Below are 6,789 nucleotides of genomic sequence, written 5' to 3'. Positions count from 1 at the left end.
GTCCCTGCCTGCCAGCATGGTGGTGTTTACATGATGGTTCAAGTGACTTCAAAAGCATCATATTCAAAAATATTTACAAGTTGTATTTTTCAGTGTAAATGATTTAATTTGATAACGTATAGATAATCACATTATTATAATTTAACTTATATATCAAATGAAAGAATATGAAATATAAGCAACTCGGCACGGAGCGATCGCATATTGCATCAGCTGCAGCAGATATCAGTTCGTCAGTGGCACGGGTACTGGGGAAGAGAAATAGCACTGATTACAGCCACAGCTCGAGTGTATATTGTGCGTCTTATAAGATTGAGTAAGGTTTATACTGTCACGTTTACTGATTTTTGCTCATTGTTATATAGTATGACGCAGTTATCGACTGCATAATGTATTCTGTCTGCCATTTTTGAGAGTGTTGGTAACCAAAAAAAAAAATAATAATAATAATTGACACATTTCTCAAAATGTCTTTTTTATGATTCACAGAAGAAAGAATGTCATAAAAGTTTGGATCAACTTGAGAGTAAATTATGATTTTTTTGGTGAAGTATACATTAAATTTTTACTTCTAAAGCACAAAAGATGCTAACGGAGGGTCACAAATAAAAATGTGTTGAAAATTTACTCATCCTCAGGCCATGCAAGATGTAGATTAGTTCGTTTTTTTCCATTGGAACAGATTTGGAGAAATTTAGCATTACATCACTTGCTCACCAATGGATCATCTGCAGTGAATGGGTGCCGTCAGAATGAAAGGCTAAACAGTTGATACAAACATCAGAATAATCCAAGTCTTGTGAAGTCAAAAGCTGCATGTTTGTATTAAACAAATCCATTATTAAGATGTTTTTAATGTTAAACAGTATAATACGAGTCCTCTATCCAGTGAAAAAGTCATCTTATCTGAATCAGGAGAGAAATATGCACAGATTCAGCACCTTTATAAAATGGCCCAAATCCGTTCTACACAAATATGTCAGCGGATTTTAATGTAAGAGGGCAACAGGGAATGGACATTTTCACTGGAGGAAGTGTTATTATGGATTAAGGATTATAAACTTTTCCCTTCACAAGACATTGATTGATGGACTGGGGTCGTGTGGATTAAACATTTCAACACATTTTTTATTTGTGGTCGAACTATTCCTTTACAAGGCCTGCCTTCAATTTGTATGACCCCCAATTTAACCCCTGCATAAGACAATAAATAAGATTTATATTCCGCTTTTACTCAAAACTCACTTTAAACCACCATCAAGTTTTTGTAATAACTTCCGATTGCCGTGTGTGTTTTGGCCATGTATTGTTGCTGAAATTAAATATGTTATTACCTCTGAGTCAGAGCAGCGATCATGGAAGAGAGAGCACAGGCAGACAGCGCTGGAAGCTGCTAATGCTCATCAGTAAATGCTCATCATTTGCACTGATTTATTGTGTTGGTTACATTGTTTCCTTTGTGCAGTGGCTCAGGAGATGAGTCTTTGAGTCTGTATAAAGATCAACAAGCTGAAAAATAAAACCAAAGTTTTTTTTTTTAGATAATGTAATCTTGTTAAAATACATTTCATAAAATTGGTATCGAAAAAAGTATCGTTCAGGAACCGGTATCGAAGTCAAGGTATCGGTATCGATATCGAAAATTTTTGAACGATACCCAGCCCCACCTATATCCAAGTATTAATTTTTCATTTGTTAAGTAGACCTGTAATAAGCAGGATAATGTAGAATCAGCCAGACATTATCACAAATTGAACACCGACAGGTTGATCAGGCAACCATCTACATTATATATATATATATATATATACACACACACACACATATACATACATGTGTGTATATATATATATATATATATACACATATATATATATAAGCTCGATACCATATAGTGCCCCCCCCCACTTAACAAATCTTTTGAGTCTGTATAAAGATCAACAAGCTGAAAAATAAAACCAAAGTTTTTTTTTTTAGATAATGTAATCTTGTTAAAATACATTTCATAAAATTGGTATCGAAAAAAGTATCGTTCAGGAACCGGTATCGAAGTCAAGGTATCGGTATCGATATAAAAAAAATTTACGATACCCAGCCCTACGTAGCGCTGCACCACATTTTTAAAATTTGAACACATATGTTTTAATGTACACCAGTGGCTTAGGGGGGCCCGTCATAAAGTAAGGGGGCCGCTCTATATTAAATGTGAGCATTTTCAAGTGTTTGTGCGGAGTGTGGAAGCTGAATGACAGCGCCCTTATACTGCATGACAGTTAATTTGGAATCGCAGGTGCTATCAGTTGCAATTAAAATACAGACTACGAATAATTACATCATTCAAATCTGGTAAGGGTCTACATTTATTTGTGTACACTCACAATAACAACAAAACGTTGTGCGCTATAAAATAATGAAACCAAACAGGATACTATTTCTGCCGTCTCTGTCCCTGTGAACTTGAGCGCGTCAAAAATGAACCAAAACTCTGTTGCTTCACAGACATGAGAAATATATCTATAGAACGTGAATTGTTTTAATAATGAACCAATTCAAATAGAAAACAAATATTCTCAGATTATGTCATCCGTATGATACATGTAGGCTATATTGCGCATCCACCACACAGCATTATTTGTCAAACTATATTCAAGCCATGTGAATTCATTGTACCATTTTGGGGAAAAGCAATGATTCTTTCCGGCAAATTCAGTGTAAAGGAATACGGTCATCATACGGTGTTTTGGAAGTCTCACCACTACACTCCTGATGAAATGTTCGTGTCGGTGTCCTGAAAACAGCTGTTGCCGCTTCGCTGTCTCCTTGTGGAAAGCTGAAGCAGGCACTGACATAGATGGCAAACTTTCTCTTTCGCACTTTGCGTGATTTCTTGAAAAATTTTAATATTGTACTTTGTGCAATCGCCATTTTTGCCGCATGTAAATGAACTCTCACACAAAAAGATGATCAGAGATTAGGCTACGAACAGCACATGACATTATTAAACCAATTAGCACAGCAAAGCCTATAGCACTCAAATGGCTTGAAATCGAAACTACTGCGGTACAGTTTGCGACTTAAATGCAAATTAACCTGTAGCAAAAAGTCTTTTGTAGATTCTAATTACAGGGGCTCTTGCCGTGTCCACTGGCAAATCACTTTCTGATTTGTCAGTGGACAATGAACATTGAGAATAAATATTAATATACGCATTCTAAGATAACATTCTATTATTTGTTTGTCACTGGTGAGGCCAGAAATTATACTGTAGTGAAGTTTCTTCAATTTCAGAAACAATTATACAAAAAAAATTGTCACCTACTTGATATCTCGACTTTCAGCTGTTAACTATACATTATGTTGCATAGAATAGTACACTGATGTTTCAATATAAAAAGTGTATTTACACATACAAGTTCCCATTCGAATGGTCTCTCCCGTTGCGTCACTGACGATTATGGGGAAACTCCTGTTTACTCTGATACTGAAGACTGATTTGATCACATTCGTGTAGCTGCATGAACCAATGGCGCTTCAACCCGCCAAAAGGGGTGGAGCCGACTGCTGTATAAGTCGGCTCTGAGCACCATTTTGTCCAATTTTTCTCCTTCAGCAAGGAAGATCATCTCCTTGCCGGAATCTGAAGCAAGAAGCCAAAGCAAGAAGCTCAGCCCCTGCATGATGCAGATGGGCACGCATAGACTGCGCTCACCAGAACGGAATGCTCTCACTGAGAGAATGAGTCTCACCCTTCTCCACTCACGGATCACCTTCTTCAATGAAGGCAGCCTTGATCTCCCCTTTCTCCCCTCTCAGCTAGCTCTGAGAAAGAAACAGTGGAGTCACGGGGATAAGCAACCGGGCTTGAGTGATCTCACACCAGCACAGGTCCTGCGTGCTCACTCTCCCCGCAGCACTTTGATCCACCAGTGTGTTTTACATGTGAGGATCAGCGCCCTTCGTCTGCATCGAGCAGTTTGATCTTTTTAGGCGGATCAGAGGAGAATGCTGTCACCTATGATTCTGTATCGCTGACAGCTTCACCAGGCTGTGGAGAATCTCAGCTTAGAATGGTCGGCTCCGGAAGAGCCTGCCCGTAGCCGTTTAGATGAATGATGCCCGCTGGGTTGTCGTCAACAAATCTCCTGCTAGAGTTCACAATGAACTTATCAAGACGTGGCACGCCCCTACTCGGCACGTGTCAACTTTTATATTTCTGCCGCCCTCACCTCTCTTGACGGCATTGAAGTAAGAGGATATGGCAAGCTTCCCCACACGTCTACCTGCCATCTGCCCGGCGTATTTGCAAAGCGCTTCACTGCAGCTCAAAAGTCATTGCAGGTCATGCACCACTTCTTGCCTAAGTGCTCCAGCCCCGTAGAATGAAGTTACTCACTCCAGTTTGCTCACAGGCCACTTCGCCATGGAAACAGTTCCTCTAGTGAACAGCGAGGTTTTTACAGCTGCTACTTCCTCATTCCCAAGAAAAATGGCAGGCTCAGGCATCTGAACTGTGCGATTATGAATCGCCCATTCAAGATGCTGACTTGGAAGCAGATCCTCACACAAATATGCTGCAGGGACTGTTTTTTTATCTGTGGATCTGAAAGACGCTTACTTTCACATCCAGATAGCCCCTCATCACAGACCGCTCTTGAGATTCACGTTCGAGGGGGTGGATTATCAATTTACAATCTTATCATTCGGACTGTCTCTGGTCCTATGCACTTTACAAAGTGCACGTATGCTGCTCTTTCTCCTCTGAGACGGATTGGAATCTGCATTGTGAGTAACCTAGACGATTGGCTGGTCTTAGCCAGATCGAAACAGGAACTCATCGCTCACAGGTCGCTGCTGCTCAGCCACCTGGAGTGGCTTGGGCTACTAATTAATTTAGCCAAGAGCTTTCTGTCTCCCAACCAGCGAGAAGTCTTCCTTGAGACAGTTATTGATTCTGCCCAGATGTGGGCATGGATTACGCCGGAATGCTCCCTGATAATTCAGTGGCTTGCGGCGTCATTCAGACTTGGGACTTCACATCCCCTCAGGGCTTTCAGAGGATGCTTGGCCTCATGTCAGCCACTTCCTCTGTGATTCCTCTGGGTCTGCTTCACATGCGGCCCCCTTCAGTATTGATTCAAAGCCCATGTTCCATCCTACGCTTGGTGCCTGCGATGTTTTCATCTCAGGATAACCCATCGCTGCATCAGAGCTGTGGCCCCTTTAAAAACACCTCACCTGTTTCAGTCAGGCATCCTGTTGCGACTGACCTCCAGAAGGAAGCATCAGAATCAGAAAGAGCTTTATTGCCAAGTGTGCTTACATACACATGGAATTTGTCTTGGTGACAGAAGCTTCCAGTACACAGACAGGTTGACAAGTGACAAGACACAGATAACAAAATAAAAATAAGTGAGTAAAAATAAATATGTAAAAAAAAAACAATAGACAAAGAGACATTAAAAAGTATATTGTATGTACAGATGTGCTATAGACAAATTATGCAAGGGAATGTGGATAGATGTAAGATATATTAAATCAATAACATACAGTACGTATAATAAATATAAGTATAGATAGTTGGGTATTGCACATGTTTTATTGCACAGTGGGGAGAACATTTAACCGTTCATGAGGTAGATGGCCTGAGGGAAGAAACTTTTCCTATGTCTGGCCATTCTGGTGTTCAGTGTAGTGCCGGCCAGATGGCAGCAGTTCAAAGAGGAAGTGTGCTGGGTGTGAGGTGTCCACAGCTCTTTTACTCACTCTGGATGAGTGCAGTTCTTGGAGAGTGGGGAGGGTTGTACCAGTGATTTGCTCAGCAGTCCGGACTATCCACTGAAGTCTTCTGAGGTCAGTTTTGGTAGCTGACCCATGTTCCATCCTACGCTTGGTGCCTGCGATGTTTTCATCTCAGGATAACCCATCGCTGCATCAGAGCTGTGGCCCCTTTAAAAACACCTCACCTGTTTCAGTCAGGCATCCTGTTGCGACTGACCTCCAGAAGGAAGCATCAGAATCAGAAAGAGCTTTATTGCCAAGTGTGCTTACATACACATGGAATTTGTCTTGGTGACAGAAGCTTCCAGTACACAGACAGGTTGACAAGTGACAAGACACAGATAACAAAATAAAAATAAGTGAGTAAAAATAAATATGTAAAAAAAAAACAATAGACAAAGAGACATTAAAAAGTATATTGTATGTACAGATGTGCTATAGACAAATTATGCAAGGGAATGTGGATAGATGTAAGATATATTAAATCAATAACATACAGTACGTATAATAAATATAAGTATAGATAGTTGGGTATTGCACATGTTTTATTGCACAGTGGGGAGAACATTTAACTGTTCATGAGGTAGATGGCCTGAGGAAAGAAACTTTTCCTATGTCTGGCCATTCTGGTGTTCAGTGTAGTGCCGGCCAGATGGCAACAGTTCAAAGAGGAAGTGTGCTGGGTGTGAGGTGTCCACAGCTCTTTTACTCACTCTGGATGAGTGCAGTTCTTGGAGAGTGGGGAGGTTTGTACCAGTGATTTGCTCAGCAGTCCGGACTATCCACTGAAGTCTTCTGAGGTCAGTTTTGGTAGCTGAGCTGAACCAGACAGTTATTGAAGTGCAGAGGACGGATTCAATGATGGCCGAGTAGAACTGTATCAGCAGCTGCTGTGGCAGGTTGAACTTCCTCAGCTGGCGAAGGAAGTACAACCTCTGCTGGGCCTTTTTCACATTGGAGTCAATGTGACTGTCCCACTTCAGGTCCTGAGAGATAGTGGTGCCCAGGAAC

The 6,789-nt window shown here is 40.9% G+C and overlaps 1 protein-coding gene and 1 long non-coding RNA gene across 2 annotated transcripts in view; one reads left to right on the top strand and one right to left on the bottom strand.

Annotated features, from left to right (window-relative positions):
* Positions 1-6,789, top strand: part of sult1st6 (sulfotransferase family 1, cytosolic sulfotransferase 6) — a 50,354-nt gene that overhangs the window by 34,481 nt on the left and 9,084 nt on the right. The window lies entirely within an intron of this gene.
* The window catches only part of LOC107708286 (uncharacterized), a 24,625-nt gene that overhangs the window by 17,042 nt on the left and 794 nt on the right, over positions 1-6,789 (bottom strand). The gene's annotated exons all lie outside the window — the stretch shown is intronic.

Source organism: Sinocyclocheilus rhinocerous, unplaced genomic scaffold (genome assembly GCF_001515625.1).
Source record: "Sinocyclocheilus rhinocerous isolate Xijiao unplaced genomic scaffold, SAMN03320098_v1.1 scaffold716, whole genome shotgun sequence".
NCBI classification, from domain to species: domain Eukaryota; kingdom Metazoa; phylum Chordata; class Actinopteri; order Cypriniformes; family Cyprinidae; genus Sinocyclocheilus; species Sinocyclocheilus rhinocerous.
The sequence above is the reverse complement of the archived record's forward strand: the minus strand, read 5'-3'. Positions and strand labels throughout refer to the sequence as shown.